This window comes from Macrosteles quadrilineatus, unplaced genomic scaffold (genome assembly GCF_028750875.1).
Source record: "Macrosteles quadrilineatus isolate MER2022 unplaced genomic scaffold, UCM_ALF_1.0 Scaffold_5__1_contigs__length_97177068, whole genome shotgun sequence".
Lineage (NCBI taxonomy): Eukaryota > Metazoa > Arthropoda > Insecta > Hemiptera > Cicadellidae > Macrosteles > Macrosteles quadrilineatus.
The window spans coordinates 32,695,487-32,713,297 of NW_026542598.1; the positions used below are offsets into that span (position 1 = coordinate 32,695,487).

General features: G+C 33.8%; 1 long non-coding RNA gene across 1 annotated transcript; it reads right to left on the reverse strand.

Moving 5' to 3' along the window:
• Positions 1-782: 782 nt before the first annotated feature.
• LOC128994900 (uncharacterized) lies at positions 783-4,818 on the reverse strand. The gene is made up of 4 exons (XR_008490924.1): positions 4,714-4,818; positions 3,217-3,336; positions 2,631-2,731; positions 783-975 (listed from the first exon to the last, which is right to left on the reverse strand). It is a non-coding gene; the product is annotated as an uncharacterized LOC128994900 (long non-coding RNA).
• Positions 4,819-17,811: the final 12,993 nt, after the last annotated feature.

The following is a 17,811-nucleotide window of genomic DNA, read 5'->3' on the forward strand; positions in this document are numbered from 1 at the left end:
CTTCGCCATAGGTGATAGAGATCGGGTACTTCTCACTGATGTACTTCTCATACCAGTGATTATTGATATTATATAACAACCGCTTTAAATGTTAAGATGACCTATTAAAATGTTTATCAATTGGATTCCTGCTATTTTGCCAGATTCTTCTCAAAATATATCCATAAGCATTAAGCAATCAAACTACGTAAAACAGTTTAGGCTACTTACAGTATCCTCCAAAAGATTAAAAAGGAAATTTTGAATTTTTTTTTTCTCCGTTACCAATAATTGTACAAACACTTTAATGTACTAAATTATTTTTATATTTTTAAGCTATTCAAAATGGTTTAGAGAAGAATTGGGAATTTTTATGTTTTGAGGGTCAAAAATTAGAAAAACCCCATAACACCCTGTTCCCATAGTCTGATCGTGCTGGTTCGGGAACTCATTCAAGTTTATCCTGCCCTACACCTTCAAGCCAAATTTCATCAAAACCAGACAAAATGACTTGAGTTATCACGTTCACGGACATATTTATAGTTGTTATATATATATAACAATTTGAATGAATAGTTTTTTTGGCCTCTAAGGACATCAAAATGAAAAAGTATATCAGTCCCGGGTCTAGGTCTGATCGTGCCACCTACAGTGATAGTTAATTCTCTTAATACATTCGATATGCTTGATAGGGTCACATAAATATATCTTAAGACTAATATTTTCTCACTACTTAAACCAAAAATAGCAATATAGGCCTACCTTGGACAAATTGTAAATATTAATCAATTGAAACAAAAGAGTTGTTGAAATATAGTTTTATTTATAAAACACACATATTTATTTTCCAAAGCTAGCTTTTAAAATGTAGGTGTTAATTTTGTAAAGTAAAAGAATAAATTGTTAAATTAAATTAAAAATAACTATTCTTGGTCTTTGTTTCCAAGTGTTGGGTGTTGCTTGGCTCCAGAACCAGGAATATTGTCCCATTTGTTCCTAAAAAAAATTGTAAAACTATAGTACAAATATGGCAATGTACATTGTTGTAACAATATTTTTGGTCTGTAGACTGGCATAGATTTAAAACATTGACAAATTGATCGGCTGTTGGCAAAATATTTCCTACAGTTACCTAACAATGTGCATGTTCTCTCACTGATTTTAGAAAGCAAAGTGGCCAATTCGCTCATCAGTGAGACAATGTTAACATTGTCTCACTCTAATTACTTTGTCTCAATCACTCCAGATTTGCAACGTGAAGGCACGAAATAGTGAGCGTGTAACATGCAGACAAGGTCGTATGCGCGCAATATACGTTGGCAGCACTGGCTGTAAATCAGCTGGTCAGCTGTTGTATCATTAAATGTAATATTAAAAGTTCACTTCTGTGTAAAAATATGTCACGTTTCTTTACCATTTATTTGTTTTATGGTAACTGTAGGAAAAATATAATGTACAACTCGAGTGCAAAGTGCAATTGCCTCACTCGAGAAACCATTCCACACTCGCCTACGGCTCGTGAGTAAGTATTTCTCTCGAGTGAGTCAATTGCTCCCTTTTCTCACTAGTTGCACAAATAACTATATTAGAGAGGAAGAAACAGAATAGACACATCTCTTCTGACTGCAACACTTGAAATAATTTTCACTCTGTAAAAAACATTCATCGTCAATTTTTTATGTTCTGGAACTTAAGTGTTATATTTTTCACTATGCCTAGTCATAAACCGTACCTATACAGTAGAACCTCGCTACGGTAATTCGAAAACCTATATAATTAGAAATGTTTGTCTGTTCCCCTCACAAAGCCTCTAAAATTAAAAAAAAATAATATACCGATAGTACAAAGTAGTACAAAGTAGTTTTAAGCTTAATACAGCCTCTACAATTTGAATTTTGTTGCCATAATTAAAACTGTTACTTCCAAAATTCGAAGTCAACCTCTACAATTCGAACTGCATTACCGTAAGACAAAAAATATCTTTGTTGAAACATGAACTGACAATCCGTCCCCCAAGATGTGTTCATTAGTCTCCATTCTCTCAAACTCCACACTTAAAACTGGGACCTCCACAATTCAAATTTTATTTTTCTGACCTCTATAAATCAAACTCTTTACATTTTAAACTTCCCATAGTTCGAAATATATTTTCTTTCCTCTGAAATTCGAATAAGCTAAGTTCTACTGTACTAAAGCCTGGTTTACACGGGTAGAGTTGTTGGTAGTGTAGAGTTTATAGTAGAGCTACTTTCTTGTCCACTCTACCGATTTTAAGCAAGTGACTGTTCACACATAGTAGAGTGTTGATGATAGTTTGTGAACTGTTTGTTCCACCTCCATTCCCAAAATGAGTGTTATAAACCAGTTACAAGACAGTGTCACTCTATCAGAAACTCTACTCTACTGCCGCGGATCTCATTTACACAAGTATAGTGTGCAGGAGAGTGACAATTTTGCTAGTGGTGGGGGAAGTAGAGTAGAGCTACTATGCCACATGTTGCTAGTAACTCTACTCTACCACCTACTATCTACTATACTAGCTACTAGGCGCCAGTGGGTGTTTACACGGGTAGAGTTACTATACTAGAAACTCTACTCTACCCATGTAAACCAGGCTTTAAGCCTACTCACTTACCACTACTAAGACTTACCTTTTATTTGGCTCAGACCTCTTGATTTGGCTTGTCCGAGCCAGTCTTTGATTAACTGCCTCTAATTCAGGGTCTGTCGCTTTAGCCGAAGATGCATGAGTCTAAACATAAAAATAACACAAATTTGTTAGTGATGGGTTGAATTATGATTAAGATCATAAAATCAAAAATAAATCTAAAAAAGTTGTTGGCATTAACAAATTTAGGTAAACATTTACTTTGATCCTCTATAGTCTATAGGCAGCCTACATATTTTTGAATGTGATGAGTGACTACCTGAAGAAACATTAAGAGGATAGCTTTGCAATAGCCTACAATTTTATTAAAATGGTAAATTAAATCTTCTCTAGCTGGAATAAACATGATTTAATTTTTCCCAAATACATGTTGGTACATAAAACTATAAGAAAGCCTCGACTGTCAGATGCTTCAGCAAAAATTGATAGCGGCTCTGACCATTGCAGTGATCTCGTATTTGATTGGCTAAGCCAAAAGGGATCCAGCAAGAGACTACCGTTGACTTATCACTATTGACATTAATGCACACATGGATATGATTACAAAATAATATATTAACTGTTCTTACCAAATAAGGTAATCTTGATTTAAAACAAAGATCAGAATTCAACACTCGTTTCTTCTTGAACCGTACTGATCAGATGTTACTTTTGATGCCTTGCATTTTGTTGAGCCACCTTCAAGGAATCTGTAACAAGACAATAATAACTTAGTGTAAGTTAAACATAAGTTATCGATTTTTTTTTGTCGAGGCATATAAATTTTAGGTAAAATGGTGGTCAAGTTCATCGGGTTAACATATATCATTTGTCTCAAAGAGGTGAAAGGTGAGTTAACTTAGTCTTAAAATGGATCAAGATAATGCTTTGACTTAATGTAACCAAACATGCATGTAGGCTAGCCATTTTTAATTCATTAACTAAGACATAGTTGGATGAGCCACTTCAGTAACTTTGTCATACAGCCAGTTTATACTGACACCCGCAGAGCTTCCTGGATCAAACTCGCTATCGGCTTAGTCATACAATTTATTCATCCTTCATCCATCCCTTGCGATCAAACTGTTTTATGCTAACTTACCGACAAGTGTTCGTGCCCTATATGTTACCTGAAACAATTTAAATGTGTATATACTTTGCGGAGCCTACTCTTAATTTTAGGCCCTGGTAATTTATTTTATAAAAGAACATTTGACGAGCCACTTGCATTTCATAAAATCTGAACCACATCCGTCAGTTAGGCCTACGATTAAAACCTAAGTTGTAACTTAATAGGCCTAAGTAAGTATTTGCCTATCTTCAAGACAGTTTGTATAAAGCACTGTCTTTATTTCCGAAAATACAATACAAAGTTTTAACAATTTCGCTACTGTTAGAATCGGCTCCGCATTACAAGACAGCAAAAAGCAGGCAGCTCCAGCAATACCTTGTTTAGGTGATGAGACCTTCATGAGGCTGAAAGTTCTAAATAACTTACTGTTGTAATGCCTTCAAATGCCAATTCAAACTATGAACACTATGCCTAACTGATAAATGAGTAGCAAATAACAAGTTAGTGTCAGTAACTTAGTAACAGAAATCTTGCAATAATAATACTGTTGTAAGTAATGCCAATTCAAACTATGAACTATGCCTAACTGATAAATAAGTAGCAAATAACAAGTAAGTGTCAGTAGTAACAGAAATCTTGCAATAATAATAAAAATACTAAAATACTCAACTCACCTGATGAAAGGTTGCAGATGAGTCAAAGAACACATAAAATCACACACATAATTTACTTAATATTTCGCCTCTTTCAGAGGCTTCTTCAGAAGTAGGCCTAGATGGTAGTTACAAAACACCATGGTAGTTGTTTTGTAACTACCATCTAGGCCTACTTCTGAAGAAGCCTCTGAAAGAGGCGAAATATTAAGTAAATTATGTGTGTGATTTTATGTGTTCTTTGACTCATCTGCAACCTTTCATCAGGTGAGTTAGCTGTGTCCTCTCCATCCTATATTTATTTATTTATTTAATCCAAGCTAAATGCTTTTTCCTAAAAACATAACCTTAAAATACTCAACTGCAACTCTTGTCTTCTGCTGCACCGATCGATGTATCAACATCAACAAAACATCAAGCCAAGCCTAAAAAAAAGTAAAGTTGATGACGTCATAACGGTGTCGGCTGCCTGACTAGAGTGCTGCCCGTGGAACAAATTTGAACTAATTAATGACGTCATCGTCCTACTACGAGTCCTCCCCTCATTGCGACCGCTGACCGGTCCTATTCAAATTCAATCAAAACAAACAAACGATAAAAATAAACAAACAAACAAATTCCAAAGTCTGCAACACTGTAACTCCACTCCAGTCCAGATGACTAACAAACAACAACAGTCCCGGCCACGTAAAGAGAGAAAATGTCCAGGTAGACCCGGTCAGGCCTAATCCGCCGTTGTCAAAACATAGCTATTGTTTTGAAACCGAGGGGGCGCGCTACCCCATCCCAGCGGTCATTGCTACCTCAGCGGTCATTGCCTGCTGCTTCTCAACATCGACTAGCCAATCAACGAAGCGACGTAGAATTGCGATTCAAATTTTGTGATATTCGTCTTCACTTTGTGAATAAAATGACCTGTCACTTAATTATAGGCGATCACCCGTTCGATTTATAGAATTTGTACTGGCCCGAGTTATTTCTAAGAATTAAAGGGAGGCAGTAGCAATGACCGCTGGGATTGGGTAGCGCGCCCCCTCGGTTTCAAAACAATAGCTATGTTTTGACAACGGCGGATTAGGCCTGACCGGGTCTACCTGGACATTTTCTCTCTTTACGTGGCCGGGACTGTAACATTAGGTTTTTTCGTTCCAATAGACTGGAGTGGCAGTCTTGTAAAATGAATAACCACGAGGCTATAATATTTTCCTTCATTCTGATCCTTGTAATAGAAGCAAGTTCTGCTAGAAGCCTTATTTTGATCAAACTTTGCAAATTAATTATTGTATCCTAGGCTATTATTTTACTAAAAAAAAAACCCACTTTATTACCCTCCCTGTAGCAGAAAACCTAGGTACTGTACTTACTTGTTGTTAAACCGAATGTTATTTAATTAGATTAAATAACATTCCCTGATTGAAAATCCAATCAGGTAAATGGAATTTCGCTTATTCTGCATAGGTTTGCTGAGGAGGTGGTATTTGTGTATTTTTTTACAACGATACTGTTTGTTCACAATAAGATTAGTTCATTGTCTACGCCTGTGTGGAACTTTGAAAGCAGGTTATTGAACTGTACATCAATACAAACTCTTTTAGGGCAATCGGTCCAACCCATGTTCTTTGGGTCTGACAGGATTTGTGTGTGATAGCTCTCTTGAAATTTTATCTATTGTACTCTCAAGAGTCAACACGCAATGTAAAAGTTGAGCCAAAAGTTTGAGCCAAAATTGATAAGAAAAATAAGATTCAAAGCTCTTGTAACTTGTAAAGCCATTATGGCAAGGATAATAAGTTGTTAGACAATTAATTGCCTAAGTGCATGCATAAAATATTTATGATATCGTTACACATTTCCATGAAATATAAAAGTCTTGGGAAACACAGCTAGAATGACTTGTTACTGGCGACGAACCCATCAAGCTTATTGAAACCTCTGCAACTAACTCAATTCCAAAAGCCCACAACCAATTCTATGCCAAAGCTGAAAAATGCTCTTAGATTGGGGCGATTGGGCCTTCGAGTTAATTACATTAACTAATCTACTATAATAGTCTGGAGTTTTTTTTTCATATGGCCGCTGTTAAGGGACTACTGTTTGAATTATATCCGTACAAATTATTCAACGTATTTTAAGAAAACTGCGTCCTTGGAAAAGAACAATATTTAGTCAGTCATAAAGATATAGCAAATAACTCATAATGAAAAAATATATACTGTACACAATAATTTCAGTTGCCAAAGTAGGAAACTTACCGCATTCACATACAGTGTATCAAAATATTCACACCAGTTAATTTTGTATAGCTCCTATGTAGAATGTAGTTCTTTTCGATAACTAATTTATATAGCTTTTTTATTTATATAGCTCTAATCAGTGCTCAGTCACGGTCACCTCTAACTCCAGGCCGCGGCCTGGTAGAATTGGCAACGTTGCAAGTGGTGTTGTTTAGCGCCAGACGTCCCATAAGATAACATGGCAGACAGATGACACCAGCTCATAAATTCGCGTATTATTAATTTAAATTTTCATTTATGAACATACATTGTATTAAAAGATTGAAAATAAAACATATAAAAACAAAAAAAACTATTTAAATTGAAAATCTATTTTTGTATATTTAAAGTGGAGTCAATATTTTTATATTTTCATATTATTAAAAAATACACAAATACCATTAGCTGCCTCCAAAACAAAACAGCTGTTTCAACTCTACTTGCGATGTTGCCACTTCGAAGGCCGCGGCCTGGAGATAAAGGTGGCCTTGGCTCAGTGTGGTTATAAATAGTGCTCACCTAATAATCATTATAAGGTAGCCAATAATAAGATACTGATTCCTGAAAATTGTGTCACTCTTTCTATGGTTCATACTGGACCCAGCTTTCGAGCTGACCTTATGATCATGGTGGAAGGAAAATTCCACCATGGACCTTGATCATTGGTGTTTTTTGTAAATGATCCTGGCATGACAATACTGTAACAAATGAAACAAAACCACTAGTCTTAGTCAGTAAAAAATTAAACTACAACACAGACTGATCATCTCTCGCCCATTACATCCATTGTCCCTTCAATCATTTTTGTGTTAAATTACGCACCCAGGTGTCGTTGCCATACCGCAATAATTGATATAAAAGACTGCATGCTTGCAGCCAGACGGTCTAGTCTGAGTCTGAAGGTCTGGGGCCCTATTTTTGAAATGGTTGACAGTTGACTCTACAGTCAACACTCAACTCAACCAACAACAGGATTTGGTATTTTTGAAATCCAACAGTTTGGAAGCGAGTTGGAAATCACTAGTTGAGTGACTCTTTTTGGAAATGTAGAGCATACGACCGCCCAAAATTCAGATGACGTCATTTTAAACTAATCACAATGCAGAGTTTTTGTGATCTTCGATTTTACCTCATCTTACTCTAAAAACTGGATCAGCTAATCTCAATCTACCATATTTCGAGATACTGAGGTAAACTGTCAACTCCGTTCTTGAGAGATTGAGGTTATGTCTTGCTTAATCTTAGTGATTGCAAAAGTACCTTATATAAACTTATAAGTATTAGCAATAAAATTTACTATGGATGTTTGTTTGTTTTATGGTGTAGCTCATTATAAGTTTAGGCATATCCTAAATACATTATTATTTGCTTTCTTCGTAGGCCTATCTATTTCAGAACACATCGCCTTATTTTAGTTTTCTTCGTCGTTTTGTTTCATGTTATTTTTAATTGTGTTTTTATTTAGGTTAAAGCTTAAGGCTATTTGCCATTGCACTGAAAGCTTATCGTAACTTAAATTAATTTGATCCCTTTATTAGGTGAATGGTATTGAAACAAACTATGATATTGTTTTTTTGTTTCTCTCTACCACAATCTTTAATACCTTAAATCATAGGTCTAATAACAATAATTATCTTTTAATAAGTTTAATTAGTATCCTAGTGTATTTCTAACAAATTAAATAGTCTTATAACAAAGTAAATAGATTTAAATAGTCTAGTATTGACACAGTAAATAAAATTAACAATCACATAAAATATTGGGTGCTAAGACATTGACAACAAATACATAACCTCTAAATCGCAATTAGTAAATTAAAGCAATAACAAAACAATATGGCGTCGACTCAAAAAGAGTAATTTTTGCCGAAAGAGAGGAAGAAGAAAGTGCAGTCAACCTCCACTCAACAGCTCGATAGGTGTTGAGTAGTTTTGGGGGAGCGTTTCATAAACTCCAAATTTCACAAACTCCAACGCTTAAAATATTAAATAACCAGAGCGGTTCATAACCTCCAATTTTCATAAGCTCCAAATCTATAACATTCAAATAATCACTGTTTCACAATGTCCAAAATTCACAAACTCCAACGTTAAGATACCAAATAAACAGTGCGGTTCATAATGTCCAAATTTCATAACCTCCAACGGTACAGTCTGAGCCAGAAGTCTCTACAGTGGTTGCCACAGTCAGATAGCAGGCACCGTTCGCCAGCGCTCAACTACTGATTATACGTGCATTTTATGATTGAAGAACATTCAGCTGTGTGACTCAAATATGTGTTAGCACATAATGTGCAAATCAAATTTACATTTTTACATTTTTAATACCTTTAATTCAAGCTTTCAGCTGAGTTTCTTAACTGTTCCGTATCTCAATTAAAAAGCCAATTATTACATTACAAATATCGTAAGAGATTTTTTTACCGAAGAAAAATTTTAAAACATATAAATATGTTTTATAAGTATATTTTCTAATAGCTGTTAAAATTTCATAACGATTACATCAGTTGTTTTTTTTGTCATGTGTAAAAATAGCCCTTTGTTAGAAAAGTGCCGAAAACCTTGTACTTTATTCATTCTACCCACTAAAAGGATGAGTTTAAACTACATAAAAAGGTAGAGACTAACATACATAAACGCAGAAATACATTTTTATAAGTAGGATTTAACTTATACATCATATTGTAGGTATACTGGTCACGTTTCAATAAAAGCTCATACTCGAGTATTTACACTTTTTTACTCACAGCAGTCTCGTTTCTCTTTGCAACTTAATGTGGCTAGTTCAATAATGTTAAAGTTTTGACAAGGTGATAATTTATATTTTGATTTGCCTTTTCAGTGGAGAGCTAAGCACTGTATACCTTTTATTTACCAATAAAAATGCGTAATCACAAACAGTGGAGTCTTTGACTGTCGTATAAAATATTAAGGTATGAAGTTGTTGTTGTTGTAACGATTACTGCATATTCTATTTAAAAATAGTGTTCAATGTAAATAATTCAACAAGTTATTAGATAGGTACCTTTTATAGTTTTTAGATTCTATTTAGCAAATTTCCCTATAAGAAAGTACAGTAGCTATTACCGTAGGTGGCATTGTAAGACCTAGGCCCGGGACCGATTTACTTTTTGATTTTGATTTTGTTAGCGTATTATATATATAGATTTCCGTAGTGGTTAATTATTCATGAGATTTACTTTCTGGAGAGAAATTGTAGAATAGTGTTTTATTAACTGTAAGGGTTTCTGTAATATTATTTATAATATGTTACCTTAAATTATCACTTACATTTCATTACACAGTTTAACTTTAACTAGTCTGAATTTCAATTTTTCAGTGAATATAAATTAAAATGTATGCAGCACTTAGCTCGAATTGATTAGGGGTTTAGGTTGGATAAGAAAAAGTACAGTCCAGCAAAAATTTCGCACCACGGCCTTGCTGGCGTTGCAGTCAAGAGGGAAGCTATCGTCAAGAGGAAACACCATACTTTGCAAAAAAATATATAGGCCTATTTTTTGTTTTGGTCAGAGAGGTTCTGCCTGTGGCTAAGTTGTTGCCAATAGTTTAATGCATAAAATAGCCTGTATTTTTTAATTGTTTACAAACAATGTTTCTGTAGATTGCTTAAACATGTAGGGCAATTTAGCATTTTGCAACGTGTAGAAAGAAACTACAATCGTACGCGTGCCGTATGGACTAATGTTTAATTACCTAAGGACAAAATAAAAATTAATTTATCTTTTACTGACTTAAAAAAAAAAAATGCAAAATCGGCATGTAAACTGCGAACTTAATTAGGCCTTTTACCATCACTAACTTTAACAACAAAACCAAGATACCAGAAAACGCCAAATAAAATTTCAACACAAATCACTAATTTCACTAATTAATTATGGATTCAATATCAAATGGAAAACTCCTGCTTTGTTTTTATTTCAAAAACATTATAATGAGATGATATATTCTAAACGTTTCTGTAAACATTTGACGCTTACTTTAGTGTTTAATCAATATTTTGTTTAAAGTGGAATGACCTCAACGGCTACTCTGGAACTAACCTGAGAATTAAACTAAAAAAGTTCGTAGAGATAATATATTTTTTCACTAAAGCAATTACTATGACAAGTTCCAGTGAGCGGGATTTATTAATTTTGTTTGGAGAAGGTTTTAACTAGGTACATTCTGTTTCTCAAAGGAAAAGGGGTTAAAATCATATAGACTAGCATGCATAGTATGAATAAAGTACAAGGAAACCCTATAACAGTAATATTTTGAGGTAGTTTCCTTTTCTTTATATGCTTGTCAATGCTGGAGAAACGTAATTTCGTGATTAGTTTCGACAAATGGGTAATCAAACCCTAACCATGCACTGCAGTGGCAAAAATGTTAGACGAGAGCCGTTGATTAGCTTTTTCAAATATAGATGAATATAAACTCGTTAAATGTTTTAAAATAAAATCCATTGAATATAACATGTAATACTATCTAACAACTAAATGGCTAAAGAGGATGAAGAAGCAAATAAATAGGTATTGTAATGTGGTCTCAACTATGAACCCGCTGAACGTTTTAAATAGGCCTATTTCGATAGAATGTAAAGTCAATCGAACTTTTAGCAGGAATTCCACCACATAAACTTAGAATAAGAGTAGTTTCTATTTTTGTTTATATTATTTTGACCAGAACCAAATCTAGGGTAAAGTTTAGTCAAAGGGATGCATTTACACTAATTTAGTTTACCTTTACGAAAGGAGTATAAAAGTAGAAATAATAACTGGGCCAGGTCGCTAATTCAGTGGGTTTTACCAAGAACTTAAATTATCTCCACATCTTTATATGCCTTTTCATATTTCACGAAGACAATTTCCGAAATTACAATCGGGGAAGCATTTATATCAAAGAATTTTGTTAACTATAGACTACCGGTAAGCATTAAAATGCACAAACATACGCCTGTAAATTAAGTTACCATTCTTCGTAATGTAATGACATATTTGATGTAATATAATGATAATTAAATGCTAGAAACTCAGTTTCTATATCCCGTAAACTGATGCTGAGCCGGCCAAACTCCTAGCGCCAATGCCGAGCCAAGCGATTTTATGCCTATTTTTAATCGCTTAAAAATGATACAAGCAGGCTCCGTATCAAAAAAAGCTTCAAATAAAAAATAAAATTCATACTTTGATCTAAAACTTTGCCGCAGAAATTTTTTTCCTGACCAAAAAATAAAAAATTTCCTCGCTTACTACATTTTTCATGTTTTTTATGGTGTTAAAAAACAATCATCTGTTTTAATTTGCCTAAATAAATTATAAAAATTATGTTAAGGTAAAAACTAGCTACATAGTAATGAGCACTGGTTTTTCCAGAAAAATAATATATCAATTTGAAATTTGTATGTTAACAAATAAGTGTAGCAGAGCAGGTTGAGTGAATGTATGTTTGTGTAAAACAGAGAGGTTCATTCGGCCCGTACGCCTCGGTATCCGGCCAATTCGATTGACTTATGGCAGAGACTGTACCGTTGGAGCTTATGAAACTTGGAGGTTATGAACCGCTCTGTTTATTTGATATTTAAAAGTTGGAGTTTGTGAAATTTGGACATTGTGAAACTGTGCTTATTTGAAAGTTATAGTTTTGGAGTTTATGAAGTTTGGAGGTTATGAAACGCACTGTTTATTTAATATTTTAGACGTTGGAGTTTGTGAAATTTGGACATTATGAACCTCACCCAGTTTTGGTTGTATAAGTCCACCGTCAATCGTTTCAAAAATACGAAACGATTGGAAATAGAATGACTCGACACTCAACTCAACAGTCAACCATTTCAAAAATAGGGCCCCTGGTGTGGTAGTGTGTGGGGGGCTACTGTTTCCCAGAATATAATTTTTGAGCTAGGTAAACAGCTTATTAATTGCTCTTGCCTATACTACCTTGAGAAATTTACTCTCCCTTGCCCCTTGAATCCTCAAACAGTTCTACATTTCATTTCCCCACTACTGGCCACTGTCTGTTTACAATGTACGACTATTGAAATCAGCTGTTTTCACTGCTTAACAAAACAATACAAAATGTGAACAGATAACAGAGTAAAGTTAGTTTTGTGTTTTTTGTTGTTGTTGCACTCAACGATGTAGGTTGCACTATGATCATAACCATAACATTGAAACTTGATGTTAACTGGTTAAGTTATGCTATTGCTAAATTTTTACTGCATTACCATTGACTATTGGATACAGTTGTTTTATTAAGAGTCTTCATCAGTGGTAGCCATCTTGAATCTTAGTCCCATAAGAGTAAGACTAATGTTAACTTGGTGGCGTATTACGTCTCTTCCGATTGTTGTAAAGATATAATTTTTATGTCAAATTAAAGGTATGGTAGTCCTCTAGCTAATGTATTGCGTAGATTGTTCATTACGAGGCTAAATTTTGAAATATGAATAAATTAGTGAGATATAAATCAAATATTTTTTAACTAAAAACTAAACCATATTTTCAAAAAATAACTAATACATTAGCTAGAAACGTGCCTTATAATCATAATACTAAATTTTGGAATTTTTATTTCCATAAATAACTGTGTAATTTTGTGACAAGTAATTACGTTAACTATACTGATCGGAGCGCAGCAGAGTGGCCAAGCGGGGAAACTCGTGAAGGCGGAGTGATACACTGAAGTCCCGGAGAGAGTGGCGCGAGCCCATATAATTTAAAAACTACAAATTATTGGGTAATCGTTTGCTGTATTACCACTTTTTTATGTATCCGGAACTCTTGGTACTACTTATTAGACGTGATTGATGCTGCTTTAAGCAATCAGATGATTGTGCTTCAAAATACTGTAATGAATATTAATTTTTCTCTCGATTAGGCGGATTGATTTTGAAAGCCACAGGAAGTACCTATGCGAGAATTCTTCCACGTATGTAGTATATGAGTAAATTTAATGATGTAATGTGTTGTGTTGCCTTTGTGAAGACTATGATTTAGTACTCCGGAAAGGGGTACACAAACAATGTAAGCCAACGGCACAGGGGGCTGTGAACTAAAAAGCGCCTCTTCTACATAGAAACGATTAACAAACAGGAAACTCCAAGTTGTCTGGACCATCCCCTAATGAATTCTGTGTGGCTGAATATATCTTACTGAATATAGTAGTTAGAAGTACTATTATCGTGTGCGATAAATAATTTAGAGTGTTTTACATTCGCGAAGATTGTAGTTGTTAGTTTTACGTAGTCTACTGCAGATTTGAACAAATCCCAATTAATTTTTTTTAAACAAGGAGTCTTAACTTATTTCAAGACAGCAAATCTAGTTACACAATACACATCCCACACAAAACATCAAAAACTGCAAAATCTAAATGTACACATTGATGATGTGTAATTGCTTATGAGATTGAAGATAACGTACTAGTATAAAATTTTTAGCTATAATCGCACCTTGCATTGCTTTGCAAGGCAAGATAGAATCAGATTTCTTATACTGACAACTGGACGCCGTGATCGCGGCAATACCATATGCATATATATACAACACTGGATCGCTGACTGATGGTATGGGAAGTTGGCCTACCTACACCCAAATCAGCAGAGTCTGTGAGTGCTAATCAGTGAGAGCAAGTGCCGCAATGTCAATCATTATATATTAACGTCAATTCAAGATTTTTTTTTTAAAGTATTCATCACTGTTATTGTTATTAACATATTTATAATACGTGTTATTAATTTATACAATCTTTATCACTTATTGTTATTCTTTGTCGTTGATTATTGTATATATTTTTATTGTATATCTTTTTATTGTATATCTTTATATTGTAATATTCATAATCTACTGTAATCTTTCTATTGTATATCTTTCTAGCTTATCGTAATATTATTTAAGTCAAATCAATTAAGCCATGCGTGTTACAGATTATATTTGTATCAAGCATCAAGCAAATCTAAATGTAAAATGGTAAATTGTAAAATGGACAAAATTTTCGTCAGTTTCGAAAAAATATACGGCAAAATAAATAAGTGAATTAACGTATAGATTTGGGGATGGCTAACTTCACGGTACCTACCACGAATAATAGAAAAATCCCGGTATGGATCATAAACAAATGACGTTTTTGGCCCGAATCCTGTACTAATATCATTAACATGTGGTTTAGAAAGCCAGTTTCATTTAAACAATGTTAAATAATGTTTACTTTCAGGCCAAACGCGTAATTTGTTTATGTTTACGATCCACATGGGTATTTTTCTAGTATTCATGGTACCTACCCATTAAAAAAGTCATTTAAATTAGTGTTAATCATTAGTTCTGCGTTAGTTCTATGATATAGATATAGTATATTTCATAACAAGAGTAGAAAATGAGTCATTCATTACATTTGAGACCATGTTTGAAGTGCAAGATTTATCGAGCACTTTAAATGATCGAGAATATGTATAGACCCACTTTCAATCGTGTTTTGTTTTGAACGTTACTTTTCGCTACACCACAAAGAATAATCATATTTTTTCATTACAAAACTCATAGCATTTTTTAGGTTATGCCTTCAATTTAAAGTTAATATTTACCTTAGTTGTTGAAAGTTTAAACAGTTGATAAAACAATAACAAATATTTGTTTGTTTACGTCGGCAAAATCTGATAAAATACCCCCGCCGCAGCAAACCTGCAGACTAAGCGAATTTCCATTTCCCTGAATGGATTTACACTAAAATGTCTCCTTAAAAATATCACATTATAATTCCCTATTTAAATAGAATCAGTTTAAAACATACTTAGGTTTGCTGCAACAGGGAGGGTAAAAGTGTTTTTTATGTAAAATGTTAATAGTTAGTAAGAAATAAAAACAATTTCCAAATTTGGGCAAAATATGTTATTAAACAAGCAAAACAGTTTACTTATTCTCCATAAGAATAACATGGGAATTTTAAATTTACAATTTTTTGGAATTTTCTCCGTAACCATTAGGCGCATTATAACGCTTCAGTATACTAAATTATTTTTTTTTTTAAGCTCTACAAAATAGTTTAGAAAGAAATTGCAAAATTTTATGTTTTTTGGGTCAAAAATGGGAAAAACCCATTTTTACCCCATAAAAGCCCCCATAAAAGCCCCCATAAACCCCCGTTCCCATGGTCCGATCATGCTGGTTCGCGAACTCGTTCGAATAAACGTAAGTTTACACGTTTGTACCAAATTTCATTAAAATCGGATCATTTTTGCTCGAGTTATCGCGCTAACGGACATATATCTTACTAATATTATAAATGTGAAAGTTTGTGTGTTTGTTTGTTTGTTTGTTTGAAGTTCAATCACGCATTAACTACTGGACGGATTAGGCTGAAATTTGGCATGATGATAGCTCACATTCCCGATTAACATATAGGCATATTCTTATCTCAAAAATCGTTTCGGGCTCCGCCCCAGTGGCTCTGTAGTTCCCCATGTTAACCTTATGAGTATTCATATTTAAAGGGAATTAAAGAATTTAGTCAGCTGTTCCAACTACAAAAGTTAGTTCTATGATATTGAATAGCATTAAAAAGCTACAAGGTTTACCAACAGGGTGCAGCACTATATTTTTTTTGCCAATATAAAAACAGCTAATTTGAACTAAGCAGTAACAAAAAACTGTGATTCGCAATGAGAACTGTCAAAGTAGGATTGTGTACAATTAGGCATGTTTATGTTTTTAATTTCATGAATAATTTGTGCTATTTTGCGAATGGTTGATAATTTATTTTTCTCTATTGTTTAGGTTAAGTGGTAGAACATAATGGCTATGGTAGATGTGTAATACTATAGAATACTGTAAATTAAAAAAAACTAATTTTATCAAACTGTGTCCTCCCCTATTGCAAACGCATAGTCAAAGGCATTACTTTGTCTCCATGTACTTTGTACTTAGTACCTATAATGGAGAATGTTTTGTTTTCATCAAAGTGTTGAGTTTTGGGTGGAAATCTATTTTGCTCCACTGAACCCCAAAAAGTGGTTTTTGAAGTGATGTCTGTGTGTGTATGTTTGTATACCTACTTTAATACTTTTTAATGAAATCATAGTTGAACACCCATCCCACTTGCCCATTATAAGGGGTTTTGACAAGCTAATGGTAGGATGTGTGTCAGACTGCTGTTACCAGTACCATGTCTATTTTAATTTTATTATTTAGAAATAATATTTTCAATTTACCGAGGTCTTCTATTCTGCGAGTATTTTTGCGTCATATTGAAAAGTGTCATTCATAACTTGTAACAAAAGTGATTTTCAGGCACTTGCTCCAACTATTCCCATCATTAGTTTCGCCTTGTTTATGGAAATAACTCTCACATGCTCTCTTGCTCTGCTTTGCCTCGGACGTGAAATTTGGTGTTCCTGTGTTCATCTCTGCTTCGTACATTAAACTTGAGCGTGTACCGGAAAATGCCACTTTCGGTATTGGTAATGACATATATATACTTATTTTACTAGTAAGTTAGTATACAGTATATTTATCAGTTATTAACAAGAGGTTAATTGTTTAACCTCTATGATTATTTAATTAATATTTAACCATATGTTTTTATTTACTTTCTTTAATAATATTGTCTTGTATTAGTGTCTTAATTAAAAACAGTTTAGTTTAATTCTTTTGATCTTTTAATTTTTATCTAAATAAGAAATAGAACATGGCGCAGTCAAATGAAGAACCCGCATCCCTGAACATTAAGCCTCCTGAAGCCTTTTCCTTCAACCCTCACGACTGGAAGACATGGAAGACTCGTTTTGAGAGGTATTATTCCCTTAGTAATTTAGCTCTACATTCGAGAAAGCATTAGATTGACGTGCTTATCTACTGTATGGGAGAAAAGGGAGAGGACATACTTAATTTCCATCGCTGCCTGTAGGTAAAAAATTATGGATCCAAGACTTAAAAAGAGAGGGGATTATTATTATTATCAGCTTAGGACAAGAGCCAAGGTCATACTGGGTTAAGACAGGAAACACTACGATGAGAAGGAATTGTCACCACCTTTTGCCTTACAAAGGTAATACAACCAAATTTAATTATTTAATTAATATTTAAGCATATGTTTTTATTTTATTATCATACAAAAAAAGCTGATGGTGTTTGAAAACAAAATATTAAGGTGCATCTATGGTCCCATAAATGAAGATGGAATATGGAGAATA